The sequence below is a fragment of the Bison bison genome, unplaced genomic scaffold (genome assembly GCF_000754665.1).
Source record: "Bison bison bison isolate TAMUID 2011002044 unplaced genomic scaffold, Bison_UMD1.0 scf7180017864524, whole genome shotgun sequence".
NCBI classification, from domain to species: domain Eukaryota; kingdom Metazoa; phylum Chordata; class Mammalia; order Artiodactyla; family Bovidae; genus Bison; species Bison bison.
In genome coordinates, this window is record NW_011495075.1 from 4,006,931 (window position 1) to 4,013,772 (window position 6,842).

Consider the following 6,842-nt stretch of genomic DNA (forward strand, 5'->3'; position numbering starts at 1 on the left):
TAGTCAAGAAGAGGGAAGCCTGGCATGCTGCAGTCCACGCAGTCGCAAAGGTTCGAACATGGCGACTGAACAACAGCCAAAAAAGAATCAATGAGCTATGATATAAAGGTGCCGAATGATAAATCTCTGTTTTTAAAAACACAAATAGTCTCATCAAAATCTGAGTACAGAATGCAAATTAAAAGTAAATTATATACAAGAATTAGGGGAGAAATTACCAAACCAAATTTTTCTACTTATTCCATTTCAAGTTCTATTTAACATTATTTACTTTACTAAATTTACTTTACTAAACTTAATGTTTGTGATTTTCATTTTTTAATTTTAGAAATCTGAAAATCATGGGAAAGCCCTCTTGACTAGACCTCAAAAATCTCGTTTGGTAATTGGCTGTTATGAGTAAAGTATCTATCACCACCAAGTGGCTTTGTAACTTAATTGCAGGAAGGAGTTTAAAAAGAAAGAGATTCTTCTAGATGATAGCAAATAGACTTACATACCAATGCTGATTACAACTCCGCATTTCCAAAGAGGAGCTGAGAAAGAAAAATAAATGCCCAGAACAGATGAGGGTACAAAATACTTGTGACTCCAGCAAGTTAAATGAATGTGGACCCCTGGACTTTGGCTCAAACCCTTAAGAATAAAACCAACTCCCAGCTCTCAGGTGCCTCTCAGCCCTGGGTCCAGGGGAACCTGCCTGATCGAGAAGGCGATAGGTGGGGAAGCGGAGCTGGGAAGCAGAGGAAGTCAGGTCCCTGACCTTGACTTAGCCATGCCCAACATCAGCTCCAGTGTGTCTCTCCATTTCACAGGCCAGTACACTGGTTTTCAGCTTTGCTGGTCTGAATAAAGTTCCTATCCCTGTAATCTAAGGAGCCGTAATCATGGTTGTATTGCATTGCATTCCATGCGTGCTCAGTCATGTCCAACTCTTTGCAACCCCATGGACTGTAGCCCACCAGGCTCCTCTGTTCATGGGATTCTCTGGGCAAGAATATTGGAGGGGAGTTGCCATTCCCTTCTCCAGGGGATCTTCCCGACCCAGGGATCAAACCCAGGCCTCCTGTATTGGCAGGCAAACTCTTTACCCCTGAAACACCAGCGAACCATCAATGGTTGTATTGATGTATCATGTCATCAATCCATCCCTGGAAGACTGACGCCTAGGTCATGAAAACCCCCTTGCTTGAAAGAGAGGAAAGTGACAGAGGAGCCTCAGGCAGCAGTCTGTGCCACGTGCACCCCTTTGCAGCCCCTCGTGTCCACCTCTGCTTTCAGAGCACAGGGGTCCATGCTGATGGGAACGAGTGGGTTCAGGAGGAATGGAGCCACTGCTCCTTCTCCAGGCACTCCGGATAAGCTGAAATCAGCTCTAAGACTTAAACCCTTGGTAATAAGACCTGGGGAGTCAAAGACCATGGTGAAGCCCTCCTGAAATCCAGAAACCATAGAGGAACCTACAGCCCTACAGAGAGACCTCACACCTGTCCTGGGCAGCAGACCCAAGCAGAAAGTTAGCCTGGGTGTTTGCATACATTCAGATTCTTCCTCAAGGGTTGCATTGACTGCATTGACTTCCCTCCACTGCTGAATACCAGGACCAGGGAATTAGGGGTTCTGTGTCTCATTCTCTGTAAACAATTCACAGCCACATGCAACACATTCCAGGTCTTAGCCCCCTCATCACTATTTATGGGTGTGTGTGTGTGTGTGTGTGTGTGTTCAGTCACTTAGTTGTGTCTGACTCTTTGCGACCCTATGGACTATAGCCTGCCAGTCTCCTGTCCATGGGATTCTCCAGGCAAGAATACTGGAGTGGGTTGCCATGCCCTTCTCCAGGGGATCTTCCTGACCCCAGGGATTGAACCTGGGTCTCCTGCACTGCAGGCAAATTCTTTAATGACTGAGCTACCAGGGAAGCTCCTAGCTGTTAGGTGTACTGAATGAGGTAAAGCCCGGTTTATATTATTGTTATACTAATAGGGAAAATATACGTGCCTGGTTTTCTCCTATTTTAAAATCATGGAGATTCCCAGGACCTGCATGTATAGAACAGAGAACTATACTCAATGTTTTGTAATTTCCTGTAAAGGAAAGAATTTTTGTTTTTCGTATTTATTTATTTGGCTGCACAAGGTCTCGTTGTGGCATACAGGATCTTCAGACTTCACTGGCATGCGAGCTCTTGCTGCAGCATGTGGGATCTGGTTCCCTGACCAGGAAGTGAACCCCACCCCCCTGCACTGGTAGCACAGTCTTAGCCACTGGATCGCCAGTGAAGTCCAAGGAAAGAATCTTTAAAAGACTATATATAAATATAAAACCAAATCACTATGCTGCCATAGTGAAACTAACGTATTGTAAATTAACTACATGTCAATTAAATGAATAAAATATTGGATATTATCACTTTCTACTTTAAGAAATAGTTATGAACTAATTTATGTAATATTTCCTTTTTAACAGTCAATATTGAGGTATGATTATATAGAATAAAAGATAAAATATGAATTGATCAGTTCAGTTCAGTTCAGTTGCTCAGTCAGGTCCAACTCTTATCGACCCCATGGACTGCAGCATGCCAGGCCTCCTGTCCATCACCAACTCCCGGAGCTTACTCAAACTCATGCCCATCGTACACACTGATAATTTTTGACAAATATAACTGAAGTGTGTAATCAAAGTATACCCTTCATCACCTCAGAAAGTTCCTTCCTGCCCCCTTCCAGTCAATTCCTCTCATTCTGGTTGATTTGCATCATCCTATATTAGCGTTACCTGTTCTGGATTTTCTCATTAAATGGGATCTCACAGCTTGTACCCTTTGGTGCTTCCCAATAGCAGTGAATAAGCATTCCAGATGCTCCACAACCAAACCAACATTTTGTATTCTAGTCTTTTTTATTTGTGGCCCCTTTAACAGGTGTGTTGGAGAAGGAAATGGCAACCCACTCCAGTATTCTTGCCTGGAGAATCCCATGGACAGAGGAGTTTGGTGGGCTACAGTCCACAGGTCGAAAAGAATCGGACACGACTGAGCGACTTCACTTTCACTTTCACTTAACAGGTGTGTAGATATTTCATTGTGTTTCTAACTTAATATTTCTTTTTATTCCTCAAGTCATCATGAGGAATGATTATTATTCAATTAGTATATCAGAGTTATCAAAATAATCACTTCTAATCTTAGCTTTTCAAATTCTAAATTCAATGGCAACTATTTCATTTAAATAATATACTCAATGTGAATTGTCTCAGGAAGGACCCTCTGAGGCTGTAAACTAAGTCATGGTTTCAAGACCAAAAATTTTATTATGAATAGCTATATTGGAGGTTTGCCTTTAACATCCAAGAAAAAGATTCTCCTTTATTTACTTGTCATTGTATTGTCTCAGGAAAATCCCAAAGAAATACACAGGTGCACACACACACACTCAAAAAGTCACATTCAAAAGAATGAGAATTCTAGGGCCTCAGATTGTAGATGCTAAAAAGTTAATCGAATCATGCTTTCAAAATCTCAAAGAAAAATTACTTATAATCTGTACTCTTACATCCAGAAAAAGTCAACCAATTACAAGGGCAAAATAAAAATATCTATTCAGACATGTAGGGATTTAGAAAATTATCTCCCACATGGCCTTTCTTATGGAATTATTTGAGAGTATACTCCTAAAAATCAGGGAATTACACAAAAAGTTGAGGCAAGGACAGAGAATGCAAGAATTAGTGGATATAAGAAAGGAAAGTGGTGAAAGAAAGTCTGGGAAACAGCTTTACAGCAGGCTCAGGTGACAGTTAATCCTGATGGGAGCCAAAGCTTGAAGATGAGAGCTGGACCATAAAGAAGGCTGAGTGCCAAAGAACTGATGCTTTTTAACGGTGGTGCTAGAGAAGACTTTTTAGAGTCCTGTGGTCAGCAAGGAGATCAAAACAGTCAGTCCTAAAGAAAATCAACCCTGAATATTCTTTGAAAGGACTGATGCTGAAGCTGAAGCTCCAATACTTTGGTCACCTGAAGGGAAGAGCCAACTCATTGGAGAAGACCCTGATGCTGGGAAAGAGAAGGCAAAAGAAGAAGTGGCAGCAGAGGATGAGATAGTTAGATAGCATCACTGACTCAGTGGATGAGAATCTGAGCAAACTCTGGGAGATAGTAAAGGACAGGGAAGCCTGGCTTGCTACAGTCCATGGGGCCGCAAAGAGTCAGACATGTCTTAGCAACTGAAAAATAAAGGAGAAAATACAGCATCCAGAGATTTGATCATACGCCTAGATTTAATGTGTTGGATGATCTGAAGAAAGAAATAAATGCTGACAGTAGAAGAAGCAAACAGTGACAACAAGACACTCAAGGATAAATAAAAAAGATACAGAGGGTAGTTCAGTTCAGTCACTCAGTCATGTCCAACTCTTTGTGACCCCATGAACTGCAGCACACCAGGCCTCCCTGTCCATCATCAACTCCCGGAGTTTACCCAAACTCATGTCCATTGAGTCAGTGATGCCATCCAACCATCTCATCCTCTGTCGTCCCCTTCTCCTCCTGCCTTCAATCTTTCCCAGCGTCAGGGTCTTTTCAAATGAGTCAGCTCTTTGCATCAGGTGGGCAAAGTTATTGGTGTTTCAGTTTCAACATCAGTCCTTCCAATGAACACCCAGGGCTGATGTCCTTTAGGGTGGACAGAAGGTAGTTATGCTGCAATAATTGGATTTGAAATAAATAAGATTTATATGGTGAAACCATAAAGTTTAAGTTTCATTGACATAACTTCTAGAATTAACTTACGGACAAAAGATTTAGTTATGGTTCAAGTGCCAAATCATAAATGTTATCCACCTTGATTCTCTACAAGTTCAAGTTCAGATGACTGCAGTGGGAAGGTGGAGAGTTCATCTGGTAGGAAAGACATGGGTACCAGTATCCTCATCTTAGAAAATCTGGAGTGAAAAAATAACATGTCTAGTTGCCGGCATTCATCAAGGGTGTCAGATGCAAGCCAAGGAAGGTGACTCTGACTTTACTAAGAAGAAAGGAGATCACTAAAATCGTATTGGAAAGCTAAAAATAGGAGTTTAGCTTTGGAAAAGCTAAAAAAAAGACAGACTCAGAGCTGTTTCTAAAAGTAATATCCAAAAAATATGTTGCAGAGCAGGTCTGATGGATGATAAAACCTTCAGTGCCTCCACTCAACACTGGAAGGACCTGCCTCTGCCTCTCAACCGACTACCAGTCGGTGCCAGGAACTCGATCACACAGACCCAAAACCACCACTACCACTGCCGTCAGCAGGCATCCAGTGTCTTCCACACACTGCACGTGTGCGGGCTAGGAAGAGGCTGTTTCTTCTCCCTCACTTTGCTCACCTGTAACCGAGACTGAGCAGGTGCGTCTGATTGGCTGAGACTAGGTCACGTGCTATCACAGCCACCAGGGAACATCACTTAGCATGAAGAGGGAATTGCCACGTTGCTCTCCCCCCAAATATGATATTTCAAAGGTCACCGGAGGTGATGACCGACGTCTACTACGCTGATGAAACATGGCATAAAAGCCTATTCTTTCAAGTTGCAAGAATAACTTAAAGAGAGACTAAACTCATTGCATTATTTATTCCTCCCTTGTTCTCACAACCTGAATCCGATTCATTAGGAAATTCTGTTGGTCGTCCCTCAAATTCTGTGCAGAAAACGACTCCTCCTAAACACCTTCCCTGCTCGCGTCCTCCACCACTAACCAGCCTCTGCCCTAAATGACTAAAATAACTTCCCAGCTGGTCCCTCTGCTTCATTCTTTGTCCCTTTAGAGAATATTCAGACCCACAGCCAGAGGATTCCTTTCAAGGTGGAAGAAAGATGCTGTTATGTCTCCGCTCAAAGCCACGCAGAGACTTTGCAGGTGACCCAGAGAGAAAGTCTAAGGCCCTTCGTATCTGCTGCTCTCCCCACCCCGTGACGTCATCCTCTCTTGTCCTTCGACCGACATGAGCGGCAGCGCTGGCCCTGAATGCTCACCCCTCAGGTGTCTGCAGCCCCTGGTGTCTCTCTTACCTTCAAGACCACCCTCCCCGCAGACCTCCTAGTCTCACCCTGTTTCACCCAATTACCTTTTCTTTGCAGCTCTGATCACCTTCTAACATACTATGTATCATTTATTTAACGATGCTGTTTATTTTCTGTCTCAAGAAAGGCAGTTATTGTCTCTCTTTTATTAGCTGATGTTTCCAGGCCCCTAAAAAAGCTTCCTGGAATAGGGAAATAATAAGCCATTCCGAGTAAATCAATAGATGGATGAAAGAATAATCGCTCTAAAATTGTAGGGAATGTTTGGAGGATGTTAATTTACCTAAATTCTTGTTTATCAGAGCAGAAAGCTGATTGATAGACCCTAAAATGGATCAATCAAGAAATATCAGCATATATTATTTAGAATTACAGCTGTAACTACAAGAAGAGATAACGAATGAATGCATGCATGCTCAGTTTTGAGCAACACTCCTTGACCCTTTGGACTGTAGCCTGCCAGGCTCCTCTGTCTATGGGATTTCCCAGGCAAGAATACTGGAGTGGGTTGCCATGACCTCCCCCTGGGGATCTTCCTGACCCAGGGATCGAACCCATGCCTCCTGCAGCTCCTGAAATGCCATCAGATTCTTCACCCACTGAGCCATCTTTGAAGCCCAAGAGATAAAGTAGAAACATTTCAAAGTGGTCGTGTCTGCAAGATGGGACTGGGAGAAAAAGTAGGGCAGAGCTCTGTGGCTTTTAAACCTTTCTGAATTCTTTGATTTTTAAACAGTCATGTGTATGTAACACTTTGACAAAAATTTATGTCTTTA